General features: G+C 47.6%; 1 protein-coding gene and 1 long non-coding RNA gene across 2 annotated transcripts in view; one reads left to right on the forward strand and one right to left on the reverse strand.

The window, feature by feature from the left end:
- Positions 1-3471, forward strand: part of LOC309819376 — a 49241-nt gene extending 45770 nt beyond the window's left edge. Inside the window, exons 2-4 of the long non-coding RNA XR_014296426.1 lie at positions 590-797; positions 1624-1775; positions 3199-3471. This is a non-coding gene — a long non-coding RNA (uncharacterized lncRNA). The remainder of the gene's footprint in view (positions 1-589; positions 798-1623; positions 1776-3198) is intronic.
- The window catches only part of RAD51B (RAD51 paralog B), a gene marked incomplete at its 3' end in the record, with an annotated part of 683831 nt that overhangs the window by 36981 nt on the left and 633064 nt on the right, over positions 1-13786 (reverse strand). The gene's annotated exons all lie outside the window — the stretch shown is intronic.

Below are 13786 nucleotides of genomic sequence, written 5' to 3' on the forward strand. Positions count from 1 at the left end.
CTGGAAAGCTTCTGCTAACACCTGTACAAATCTGCAAGAAAAACACTGTCCTAGGCAATCTAATGTGGAAACTGACTGTGGGCCCTGCCTGGGCTCCTCTGCATAGGTAGGGCATCCACTGACCCTATCGATGGTATGAATGGTGTGACTTTCTTCATGTTAATGTGTATGTCTGGGCATTTGTTCATGCTGTCCTGGGTCCAAGTCTCAAGGTTAGAATGTGGAGGCATCCTGAGATCCAAGGCAGAACCAGTCATGTTGTCAGTGGGTAGATGGGACCCCAGAGTTCCCACCTCCTTTTCCTGTCATGAAGTTTGTATGTCGAGGGAAAACAGCTGTCCATGCGCAGGCCAACTGGGACTGAAGCCAGCTGTTCCTTCCAGATGCCAAAAGCCAGATGTACACCCACTCTTCTTTCCCACTCCCTAAGCCTGAAGTCTCAAACTTTATCGAACTTATTAATAACCTCGCTAAAAATGCATTTCCCCAGCCTCCCCCTCCAGAGAATCTGACTCAGTTAGTTCAGGTTGACCAGGAAATCTGCATTTTGAATAACAATACCCCCACCCCTCCCTTCTTTTCTCCCTAGGAAATTCACATATAATTGCTCTGAGAATCATACCTTGAACAACAATCTCTACAGTGAAGGCTGGCAAACGTGCTGGTAAATGTTTAACAACTAGTCTTGGAGGGGAGAAAGTCTGGATTGTAGCCCGTTGATTTCTGTGATGTAAATGTCCCCAACATGGTCAAGTCAAGCTACCAACACGACTTCCTGATTTTGAAGACGGGAAAAGGTATGTGCCATCAATCCTTACAAGCTCATAGGAACTGCTTGCAGCAGGCCACTGGATGGAAGCCTCTGGATGCCTCTGAATGGTGGTTCCTGGGCTCTGGCATAGAAAGGCCACTGTTCAGCTCACGATGTCACATCTCTTAGTTTAGTTTTGTTTTTCCCTAAATCCCTAGCTCTTTGAATGGTTTGTTTTAGTGACTGGTTCCCAGAGACCTCCAGGGGTTCCAAAGCAGAAAGAGAGGAAAGGGAGAGGGAAAGAGCTCCAGGAAAGAAATCGCAATTAGTGTGGGATGCTGGCCTCAGCCACACTGACAACCTTGTTCAATCCAGCTTTCAGTGGGGGGACGACGTTTTCAAACACCTGCTTCTGCCTTCATTTGATAAGCTTTCTGGTCGACTCACATAAACCTGATCTGCTGACCTGGGGGATGATGAAAAGGCTGAGCGTTGGGGACCTGAGGGGATGAAAGGGGCTGGGGGAGGACCATGGGGTGGTCATATGACCCAGGGTCGCCAGAGGCTTAAGGCTTCCCCTTTGTCGCCCTGGCTCTGGCCCCGTGTTGGAAGGTTTTGGTGATTTCCTCCCGCCCCCGACTAGGCGAACAGATGTGGAAAGGTCTCCAATTCCCAGGGCTCCGGACACAACTGCTCGTTGTTTCTCGCCCGCAGACAGGGCCTGCGATCACAGGCAGAACAGCTACACAATCATTCACCAAAGAGCTGAGCCCAGTCAGGTGCGGGTTCAAACCTACTCTGCACGTCTGCAGCAAAAAGCTGAACTGAAATAGACTGAAAAGTAACCCCATCCCTCCCTGTCTTGCTCTAAGTCCACTTTGTAGGAAATGCTGAGGACTTCAGGAGAGGCAAGGCCAACAGCTCTTCCACAATGATAAAAATCCTCATGGATGCCGTGACCTTTTGAACAAATGCAGCCTCTCGGGCCTGCTGCTTCTCTCATCCTTATCGCAGCACTGACAGAGTGAGTAAGCCCTCTATCCACTTCAGGCTTGGAGCTTGAAGGACCCCACTGCTCTGAAAAGGACGCCTTCTGCAGTCCACTGAGCTTTCACTGCTCATTGGATGAAAGGGAGAGAAGAAAAGTGTTATAAAGGAAGGGGTGCAGGCGTTAGCGTCCTTGTGTACCTTAATTATACCACGCTGATCATCCGAGGAACTTCTCAGAACCTAGCTTCCTCCCCCATCCACATACCTTTCATAAGAGGGGCAAACAGAAGCATAAAAATACCCTAACCTCCCTTGTATAAAGAACCTGTCTCGTCTAGTCCATCCACAAGAATAAGCCGGTATCTAACAAGCCAATGTTTCTAGCTTATGCAACAAATGGTGGCCATTACAACCTGACACAAAGACCTGGTACATGCATGTATTAGCATGTAGCTCATTCACCTACAAACGCTGGAGTGACACCCATTTCCCTAAAGCAATGGGTCTCAAAGTGACTTCTATGGACCCCTGCGGTCCCCGAGACCCTAAGAAGGTATCTGCAAGGTCAAAACTATTTCCATAATTCCAAGATGTTACTTGCCTGCCTCACTGTGTTGACATTTGGGTAAAATTGTCATATTCTTCACTGCCGCTAAGTCGTAGGACAGGAAAAAAAAAAAAAAAAAAAAGGAAATCGGTTTCACTTAAGCATGTCCAAGATGAAGCAGTAAAAATTATTAATTCTATGAAGTTTTGCCCAAAGTCCAGGTCTTTTGACTATTGTGTGTGGCAAACTGGAAAGCAAGCGTAACGCACTTCTGGTGCATCCTGAGGTACAGTGGTTGTTTGGAGAAAAAGCATTTGTGAGCGTGTCTAAGTTGTGAGCTGAACTGGCCACTTTCATGAAACACCATGTTTACTCGAAAGGACCAAATTCCCATGGTTATTCAGACTTGGTTATTAGAGACATTTTCTCCAAAATGAACAAGCTGAACCTGTCACTTCAAGAGAGATAATTCACAGTGCTTGTTGTCAAAATAAAAGCTTTCAAGCAAAAATTAGAATTTCTGAAAACTTGTATCTGTCACAGTGAGCTTAACACCTTCTCAATACTTAGGTTTCTGACGAGATCAGCGGTGATATTAACAAATGTGAATTTTTAGTTTTCATCATGAGATAGATCAAACTCAGATCTGCATAACTCAGTGAAGCAATATTTTCCAAATGACCATGCATGGTATTACAAAATCATGCATGGGCAAAAGATCCATTCAGTGCAGCCCAGACCAAACAGATTTTAATCTAACTAAGTACAAAGAGTTCATTGAGACAGTTTCAGATTCCACACTGCAACTAACCTTTAATAAACGACCATTTATTGAGTTCTGGTATAGTGTAAGGAAGAGTATCCACAATTATCTAAGAAGGCTATTAAAAAATATTCCTCCCTTTTCCAGCTGTGTATCTATATGACGCTGGGTTTCCTTCATAAACTTCAACCAAAACAACGTTATCACAGCTGATTGAATGCAGAAGTAGATATGAGAATCCAGCTGTCTTCTATTAAGCCAGACATTAAAGGGATTTGCAAAAATGTAAAACACTGTCATTCTTCTCATTAAAGTTTGTTCTCTTTTGTTTTGGAAAACACAGTTGTTTTTACAGTAAGACTGTGTTATTTTAAACAAATTAACAAAGTTACCAGTTTTTATGAATTAATAAATGTGAATTTATTCATATAAACATATTAAATGGATTAACAAATAATTATTAAACAGTTTTCTGTTTTAATTTTTAATATGGTAAATGATTTAAATATCTATCACTGTGTAGCAAAATACTCCCAGACCTAGTGGCTTAAAACAATTGTCACTAAATGGATAAAGAAGATGTGGTACATATATATGCTGGAACACTACTCAGTCATAAAAAAAAGAATGAAATAATGCCATTTGTAGCAACATGGATGGACCTAGAGATTATCATACTAAGTGAAGTAAGTCAGACAGAGAAAGACAAATGCCACATGATATCACTTATATGTGGAATCTAAAATATGATACAAATGAACTTATCTACGAAACAGAAACAGACCCACAGACATAGAGAACAGAGGAAGATGGTTCCCAAGAGGAAGGAGGGGTGGGAGAGGGATGGATTGGGAGTTTGGGGTTAACAGATGCAATGCTATATATAGCATATATATATATAGAATGGATAAACAGCAAGGTCCTACTGTATAGCACAGGGGACTATATTCAATATCCTGTGATAAACCGTAATGGCAAAGAATATGAAAAAGAATGTGTATAACTGAATCACTTTGCTGTACAGCAGAAATTAAATACAACACTGTAAATCAACTATACGTCAATAAAATAAATTTAAGAAAAACCACACAATCGTCACTTGTTAGCCCTCAGAGTTGCTGTGGATAAGGAATTCAGGAGTGGCTTGGCTGGGCTGTTCTGGCTCAGGGTCTCTCAAGAGGTTGTAGCCTTAAGCCAGTTGTGCCTGGCTCGAGAGGGGCCTCAGTTCCTCTTCATGTAGGTCTCTCCCAGTGTACTCAAAATATGGTGACCGGCTTTCTCTAGAGTGGACAGTAGAAGAGACCAAGTAGAAACTTGTAGTCCCTTTTCAAGGCCTAACCTCTGAAATCACACATCCTCACTTCTGCCATTTTCTGTCTGCACATAGACCAGCTCTGATTCACTACACAGGGGCATGAATGCTGGGAGATAAGGCTCACTGGGGGCTATCCTGGAGGCTGACTACCCCAGGATTTAACAACAGATACAGCCACATTAAACAAAGGCTTTTGGGGGTCCTCAACAAGTTTTAAGGGTCTGAAGGAGTCCCAAAGACCAAAACATGAGAGCTGATAGCCTCAAGGAATTGATGCACATCTTAAAAGGGTGAGGAGTCTTTACTGATTCTTCTTCTCGTTCTCCTTCTCCTTCTTTGTCTCCTTACTCATAGCCATACCATCATTTAGGCAACTTCTTGCTCACTTACCCTCCATGAGCTTGGGGACAGTTCCTTCTAGCTCTGTTTCTTCTGAACTTGAACTTATCGGGGGCCCCCTTATGAGTTTAACCCTCCCTGTAGCCTTGGCCTGTTGGATTGTTGCCTGGCAATGCTCGAGGCTCACGTCAGCGCTAGTCCTTCTCTGAGCAGGCTCCCTGAACGGCTCATGTCTCCAAGAGGGGGCCAGGTGGGAGAAGAAGAGCAGCTCTGGGCCAAGCGCCTAGAGGCACTGGAGAGACAGCCGTGAGCTGCACAGGCCAGGGTCCCTGCCCTCGTGGAGATGACAATTCTAGAAGTGAGGAGAGAGGAAAACAATAAATACAACCAACACCAAAATGATGTACAGTTGGCCCGCTGCGGAAGAGAAACCTGCAAATGTGTGGATTTTGGTACCTGTGAGGGCTCCTGGAGGGGCGACTGTTGTACGTTAGAAAGTGCTAAGTATTAAGGGGGAAAAGGCAGAGTCAGGTCAAGGGGAGTGAGGGTGCAAGGCGATGGGGAGAGCTTGAGATGAGCTAGGTGGCTGCGGGGAGCCTCAATGAGAAGGTGACATTTTAGTGAAGACTTGAAGAGGTGAGGGAACAGCTGTAGCAAAGGCCCCAATGTGGACACATATCTGGTGTGTTTGAAGGAAGCAAGGAGGCCAGGGTGATTGGAGATGAATCAGGGAGGGGGCGAGGGGAGGGCGGAAAGGTCAGCATCAACAGGCGCGAGATCCTTCAGGGCCCCGACAGCTTTTTACTCTGGGTGAGATGGGAGTCATTGTGAGCCATCTGGGGGTTTGAGGCAAAGTATGTTGAGAGTATGCTGGTAGGGCAAGTAGCAGTAGGGGGACTACTTAGTGGGAAGTGGAAAGAGGGAGCCTGGTAGGAGGTTATCACAGTTGACCAGGGAAGAGATGGTGGTGGCTTGGACCAGGATGCCGGCAGAGGAGATGGTGAGAATTGGGTGGATTCTGGATAGGTTTTGCAAGTAGAGACAATAGGATGCCCCAGCACCTTGAAAGTGGGGTGTGAGAGAAAGTCGGGGATCAAGTATGACTCCATTTAGGTTTGGGGACTTAAATAGCCTGAGGGTTGGAGTTGCTACCACTTGAGAAGAGAAAGTTGCACGTGGGACAGCTTGCAGGGAGGAGATTTAGAAAGTTCCACTGGACACATTCAGTCCATGCTCTTCCCTGAGTTTTCTGTAAAAGCCCAGCTGCACCTGATCCCCCGGGTCCCTAAGAGCAGAGGTTTCTGACTGCCTGCACAGGCCCGTCTCCTGCCTGCTTTACAGAAGACAGTGAAGAAAATCACTCACTGTGTGCAATTTAATTTAAAAGAGTGGGAGAAGGTTGTTCTTGAGCCTCTCACTCTTTTTTTTCTTTGTCTTTCTTATCAGAAATGAAAGAAAACAGCCAGGGGAGATAGGATCTCAGGTCTCGAAATCCTAGCAGGTAATTTGGGAGTTGAAAACAAATCTCCCCTGAAATGTATGAAGCAGGTGAAGGGGATTCCAGCTTCAGCTCTTAACCTGCACCTTCTCCTGGCCTGGCAAATAACTTCCTTCCAGCCCCAGGCAAATCCACTTCCACCCACCAAATGCCTGCAGTTAATAAACGTTAAACAACAGCAAAGCCCCGAAGTAGAAAGAGGAAGACTGATTGGAGGCCAAGATACCAGAAGGGCCGCTGGAGAGCCTCTCCCCGAGGGCTGCACCCAGAGAAGGAACATTCAGGCAAAGGCAGCAGGGGCCCAGGGCTGGGGGACCCAAGACAGGACTGCTTTCAGAACACCAGAGCAGGGGAATATCTGACTTGAGTCACAATGATTACATTTCTTGTGCAGACTTGCCCACTTGTTTCATTAGAACTTCATACCACTAACCGTGCTCAAACCCTTCAAAATGGCTACACTCTCCAGCATCCATTACCGAGCCATGACCTAAATCATGCTTCCCACCAAGCATGGCAGGACTGGAGATTCCAAACTCGGGTCTAGATACGTCAGCTGAGGGTTGGCGAGGGTGTTCTCAGAGGTCCAGGGAGAACTAAGAAAACTAAGGATTATGTGAGGCTGTGAGAACTTCACCCAGCGTTACTTATTATTCCCATTTTAAAGATTAGAAAACTAAGGCTCAGAGAGGTTGAGTGGCCCCACAACTGGTCAGTAGCCGAGCCAGGACAGGCATCCATACAGTAAATCATGGTGGCTGTCATTTGCTGGGTACCTGTAAGACAGGAGAAGTACCCTGTGCTTTGTGATGTTAACACGTTCATTTCTCATGGGTTCCTTCCTTTTCAAAGAAGTGAAACTGTCCAATAGAGCTTCCTGCCACGACAGAAATGTTCTGTGTCTGCACTGTCCAGTACCATGATAGTCACCCGCTCCACGTGGCTACCGAGTGGGATTAAGGAACTGAATTTTAAATTTTATTTCATTTTAATTGATTTAAATTTAAATAGCCACGTGTGGCTGGTGGCTACTCTATTGGACAGTGCCGTTGCAGGAGGTTCGGTAGCATTTCCAAAAGCTTGTTAAGCAGTGAGGCAAGGGTTGCATCCCAGGGCTGACTGAACCCAAAGTCCATGCCCTTTCCTTCTTCCCTCTGCTCCCAGTAAAGTGGCCCACATTTTGCAAAGTGAAGGGCTTGGGTATGAAACCGACCAGACAGTATACAGTGAGCCAGATCCCCTAAAGGCCAGGTCTGTATTTGAGCCTGCTTCCTCTGAAGGCACCCAGAGGTCTCAACAGGCAGCCCAACTCCCCAGCTGGGGGCTCTTGAGACCCGGTATCAGCAATTTCCCAGAGCCTACCGGTGGTAACCTGGTTGATTGAGGGTTCTGTGACTCACGGGTCCCAACCCTACTATTTAAACAGCAGCATTTCCTTTTTTGGGGCTTAAGACTATTTGGTAGAGAGGTAGTGAGCTCCCAGGCCCAGCCTCCCCCTGTCAAAACATGTAGCCCTCAAAGGTTTCCACTTCAGGTACCGCCCATGAGGTACAGCTACCACATGCCAGAGGTCTGAGTGCAAATGTTTAACCTGAGCTGAGCCGTCGTTGCTTGGTCAGCTTCTCTACGGCTCTCCGATGTGCATCTCTACCACATCACTCTCCTGCTGCAAATACGTTCCAGGATGCTCAGAACGCAAGCAAAGTCTTCCTTCCCTGACCTGGACTCTGCTTCCTTCTCCAACCTCATGTACCCTTGTCGTCCCCATTGCTCACTCTGCTCCAATCTTGACTTCCTTGCTGTTCCCCAATACATCAGACTGGTCCCTGTCCCAGGCCTTTGCATTGATTGTTCCTTCTGCCTGGAATGCTCTTCATTCAACCCTTGCCCAAATGTCGCTTCTTCAGAGAGGTCTTCCTGACTCCACTGTGTGTAAAAGTGTCCCCCTCACCTACCTCTCTTTATCGTGCTTTACTTTTTTCAAGGCACTTATCACTAGTTGATGTATGTGTGTGTGTGTGCGTGTGTGTGTGTGTGTGTGTATATATATATATAGAGAGAGAGAGAGAGAGAGAGATGGTTTGCTTATTTTCTGTTGCTCCCACTAAAATGTAAACAGAGTAAGGAGGGACATTGTCTTTTTTCACTCTGTATCTCCAGTGTCTAGAATGGAGTCTGGCACATAGTTGCTCACTGAATATTTGTCGAATGAACCAATGAGTCCATGAATGAATGCATGCATGACTGCTCAAGGCGAGCGTGAGGGGGTGGGGAGGGATGGGTAGGCTCAGGCTTGGCTTGTCTACACAGATCAACGTGTCCATGGTTTGGAAGCTACACCATGAGAAACAAAGAGATTTGTTGGTTTAATTTCTTTTGCCTTGGGAAAGTTAAAGATCACAGATAATCCAGAACCCAGTGCGAAGTTCTCTGATTTATAGTCGAGGAATTATTCACACAGAGGTAAACAAGAGCAAAGGACTGACAAGCGAACTGTAGGAGAATGATGGGGAACAGACTGAGGGACCCTACAATCTGTACTCCTTCAACTGGCCTGGCTTCCCAACAGCACTGGCTCAAACTTGGATCCAGAGAATCCCTGACAATTGTCACTCCCAGAATCCTTTGGGCCGGTCACCCAAGTGGTGACTGCAAGTGAAGGCATCCTGGTTAAGTCCGTCCTTACGTGAACGTGACGTCATCAGGCCATCTAAGAGGCACGCCCAGAACGGCAGGTGTTTCCCAAGGATGCCCAGTCTCACAAAGTTCTCCTAAAACCTGAACTTGGGGGCGGGGGGATTCTCCTTTCCTTCTTTAATGGATTCCACAGAAATGGACCTCTTTTATTCCAACTCAGAAAATTCAAAGAAACAAAATTACCAGCACCTAGAAGTGTCTGACACATAGGAGGTAATCAATAAACATTGAATGAATGAAAAAAAGTGTCTAGGCAAAGGGGAACTGTGGCCTTGTAAGGAATGGTAGAGTTGAGCAAATCCTGACAGACAGAAACCATGGGCTGGATCCCCTACTCTGGCTTCAGGCCTCAATTTCCCTATCTGTAAAACGAAGTTCTGGGCTGGCTGGACTCGAATTTCCCTCCCAGCTCTGACACTCTCTAATTCTCTGAACACGTCTTCATAGCTTTCTTGTGGACTAGATCTTACTACTTGTGTCCTACTGAAAGCCAGGCCTACTGCTCTGGAGGCCACCCATTGTCTTTAAGCACCAGAAGTTATTTAATAGCATTTCTCCCACAATATTTTTCATGTTCTCCATGAAAGAACATTCTGGAAGGTAGCCATCATCAAAATAGGAAGTAAAGCCAGGCTGGGGTTCCATTTATCAGATAACGCAGGCTTAACCAAAGTTCCTGTTGGCCGATATGGTGATTCTGGGAGCTTGACCAGGTTTCAGAGGTTTTAGACTCAGAGAAGTAAGAAATCATCTCTGTGGCTTGTGGGATTTGGTACCTATTTCCCTCCTTTCCGCAGCTCAGGGCTGTGGGTACCAAGTGAAGGCTCCGGTGACTCTCCTCTCCTCCTCTCAGGGCCTCAGTGCAGCGGTCCAGCGCCCGAGAGCCCCCTTCTGGAGGGGCACGCTCCGAACGCACCACACTGGCCCGAATCAGTCCCCTGTCCACTGCAGTGTTTTATTTTAAGCCACGCGTGAATTTCACCATTTCCTTCTACTCTTAGAACTGTCCCAAAGCACCAGCCCCCAAAGAATTCAGACTCCTTCTCTACTTCTGCAGCTCTGTTCACAGCCTTGATGTACCAAGAGGAAAAAGAACCCTGGACTGAGAGTCTGAGAGTAGGAGTCCAGCAGGAGGCATCCCTCTAGGCCTCAGTTTCCTCAGATGCGAGGTCAGGATGGGGTGCTGGCCGGGGGCCCTGCCTCTTCCAGCCTCGTGATCCCCGCCACCCCTACCCGGCACCACCCCATACCAGCCCAGAGGCAGAGCCAGCTCTTTCCCATGAGGGAGACACAGCTTGTACGTTATGCAACTTCTAGAAAGGCAGGGGCTCTTCTTTTTCTTTTTTTACTCTAGGAAGAGAGAAACAGTTTTGTGATCCCAGTAACCAATAAACATAATGAAAATCATGGTAACCATCAGCCTAATAAAACCCGAGGCAAAAGCCTCCACATTCTCAAACGAGAGCATGGGAATTCAAAGTTCTGAAGCCATACGTGGCCAGGGCCTTGCTGAAGGCCTCGGGACGCTGGCTGATGGCTGATGAAAGAATGAAAGAATTTTAACGCGCCACTGAAATTCTCTTTTCCAATATAACCACTTTGAAACCTGTTAATTACAGACACACAACCAGCCCCCCCCCCTCGGGGCCCCCAACAGGACCCGGGGCTGCACCAGGGAGAGCCCAGCTCCAAGGCTGCTGGCTTCCATGGTGCTACACATGCTTTGTGTTGGGTGAATTTAGCTTCAGGAAGAGAATCCAAATTAATTAAAACCACATGGCCACTCCCCTCACCCCTAGCCTCCTACCCCACCTCCTTCCCCTGGAGACAGAGGCCAGTTCAGTCTAATTTGGTCCAGTGTTTTTGTTTCCTAAAATCTGTCTTGGGCTCTGGGCCATTAATAGGTTGCAGCTGATTTTAATCTACATGAATCAGAGACCTCGCTTCTTGGGCTTTAAGGAGATTACAAATTGTGTGTCCCGCAAACGGGATGGAAAGGAAAGGCCCTGGGTGGGGAGGGGGAGGGGAACAGATCCTGGAAGGCGCACAAACTCTGCTCTCCATTAAGCGGGTGGGTTTGAATGAGCCTGTGATCTGTCAAAGCTGGGGGAGGGGAGTGAAGAGGAGGTAAGGGTCTTGCCACTGTGACCCCATGGCAGGAACACAGAACCTGGGCCTGTGAAAACAGTTAAAATCAAAGAACTGGATGGACAGAGAGGTTCCTACTCACCTATCTTCAACAAATTAATTTCCCAAGTTTTTGCTGGGCACCTATCGTGAGCTAAAGCAGGGGTCAGCAAACTACAGCCCACGGGCCAGATTGGGTCCACGGTCTGATTGTGTAAATGAAGTTTTATTGGAAGACAGCCAGGCCCACTTGTTTACATATTTTCTATGGCTTCTTTAGTAAGTGTAGCAGAGATGCTAGGGCCTGCAAAGCCGAAACTATTTACTATGTGTCCCTCATAGTAAAAGTTTGCTGACCCCTCACCTGGAGAACCACTGGGCAGCCACTCCACTCACATGACAAAAGAGGACAGATTTAGGATCCCCTCAACGCCCACATCATACCAAGCTGCAGGCTCATTCCAAACATCACTCTTTAGGGAAGCGTCTTTATGCTCAGTTAACCAATGGCAACTAAGAACTTGGCCAACTATCTTGCCACTCAGTTATGGGTTCAAGTACTTGCCCTGACAACCCTATACTCCCATGTCACAAATGAACACACTTCCAGCCACGGAAGGATGTCTCCCCAGGCTGCAGTGGCAGTGGTCTGGAACCCCTCCTCCCCCTCCCCCTTCTCCTCCTCTTCTGGGAGGTGGTTATGTTGGGCCTTGAACAGGATCACAGCTCAACAGAGTGCCACACTAGCTTGCACAGAATGTCAACTCTATGTAAAGACCCCACCCCCCACCCCAGCAAACAGGAGCTGAGAGTTCCTGCAAAGGATAACGGTCTGCACCTCACGTCTCCATCTCCACTGCTGTCCCCAGGTCCCTCTTCCTTGGCAAGCTTCTCCCTGAATTTTAGGTAGTGCCTCAAAGGAGTGTAGAATTCACTGAGGAGTCATGGGTCCCAATCCTGAGGGTCCTGCTATTGCTCAGTGGTCTCCCAGTTCACTAGAGATTGTGAACTGCCTGAGGATGACAGAGGGGCGCCAGCTGAGCAGGGATGAAGTATAAAGCAAACTCCTACCATCACAAACAACTGCAGTCCTGTGCTGGACCAAGGCAAAACCTGGGAAATGCCCCCATCAGCATCTTTGGGTCCCACCGTCATAGGGACTCTGTGCTCAGAAATAGCCTTAAGCAGGGCTCAGACCTTGGCCTGGAAGAGGATAAGGCATGGCTCCTCCGGTTTCTACCCCACAGTGAGCCTCCTAGCACATTCCCTGGTTGGTACTCTTCACCTCCACCAGCACCAAGGCTGTGGATCTAACCCTCAAAGCTCTGTTTTGCCTAGACCTGGTCTCCTGATAGGCTTGGGCTCTCTGCTCCATGGAACCCAACAGCCAGAAGATTTTTGCTCCTGCTTCCCTGAGTCTAGACTACAGGAAGAGCAGAGGCTCATGACTGACACATGGGCACATCAGGAACTCACGCAGGTGTTCAGGACATCCGATTTAGCAAGGTCCTGAGCTGGGCGGATGAGCAATATTGGCTCTGTTGTCTCTGGTAATGGCTTCATGGCCCTTGAACAGAAAGGAACGCACCGTGGTTAATTAGCAGCCACTGAGAGTTTGTTATGAGCTGGGTGTCACATGGATGAACAAACACCCTGGCAAGAGAGACTCTGAGAAGGTCACATGCCAAGGAGTTTGTGGAGTGCAGTGTCTCCCCACGTTGAGGCATTCAGAAATGCCTGCCCATAGCACACCACAGGGTGATGGTCCACACTCCTCAGCCTGGCTGCGATGCCGGCCCGAGGACCCCCCGTGATCTGGGGCCCCCTGCAAAGAACAGAGTGCTTAAGTCAAGCGCCACCCTCTGTGCCACCAAACAAAGGTGAGTCAGAATACAGCAGGATGAAAAAGCTCATAAACACTTTCTGGCGCTGGGCTCCCAAACTAAATCTCAGAGCGAAGCAAGCCAGCCGAGCTCAAAAACACATAACACACAGGAACGCCCGGCTGCTACTGGCTGAGCAGATTGGGTGCTAAAATGGCTTCAGAGCAACGAAGGAGGACAGAATTAATTTTAAGACAAGTTCAATCTTCTCTCCCTTTCAAGCATATAAGGGTGGGAACTGGGGATTAAAATTGAAAATTGATTTCACTGCTCCTTCCGAAGGCACAGGGCAGTGACTTAGCCCACCTCCACCACTCTCCTTCCCCGTCCTCTCAAAATACACTGGCTCTTGACTCACTTCTGACACCTGGAGCTTTTGCCCTAAATCATATTTTGTGTCCTGTATAAACAAGGGCTGGTAACTAGTACAGGAAATTAGTTTCACAAGCACTGAATGTGTACCAACCTGTGGTACGGGGAGTTGCCAGGTTTTCTTCTGAGAATTTTCACAGACTCTCAAAACTTTCTCTCAGCTTCCCCTCGGCACACTTGAATGCATGCACACCCGCCATCCGTGCGCACACACCCAAACGCAAAATTTCCCCTCAGTTTCCCCCAGCACGCATGAACAGAGACACGTGCTCACACACAGATACCCTCACATTCTCAAAACTTCCCGTTGGTTCTCCCACAACTAGAAACTTGAGCAGCTAGGTGTGTGGGAGCTCCCTGTCACCCTCTCAGACACACATGAAACTTTTTGCCCACTCAGCATACCCCCAGCACATACCCCCAGGAGCTCAGAGCCAAGGATGTTTATATTGCTATGTACACACACACACACACACACACACACACACACACACACACACAGCC

This window comes from Grampus griseus (genome assembly GCF_964374135.1).
Source record: "Grampus griseus genome assembly, chromosome: 2".
Lineage (NCBI taxonomy): Eukaryota > Metazoa > Chordata > Mammalia > Artiodactyla > Delphinidae > Grampus > Grampus griseus.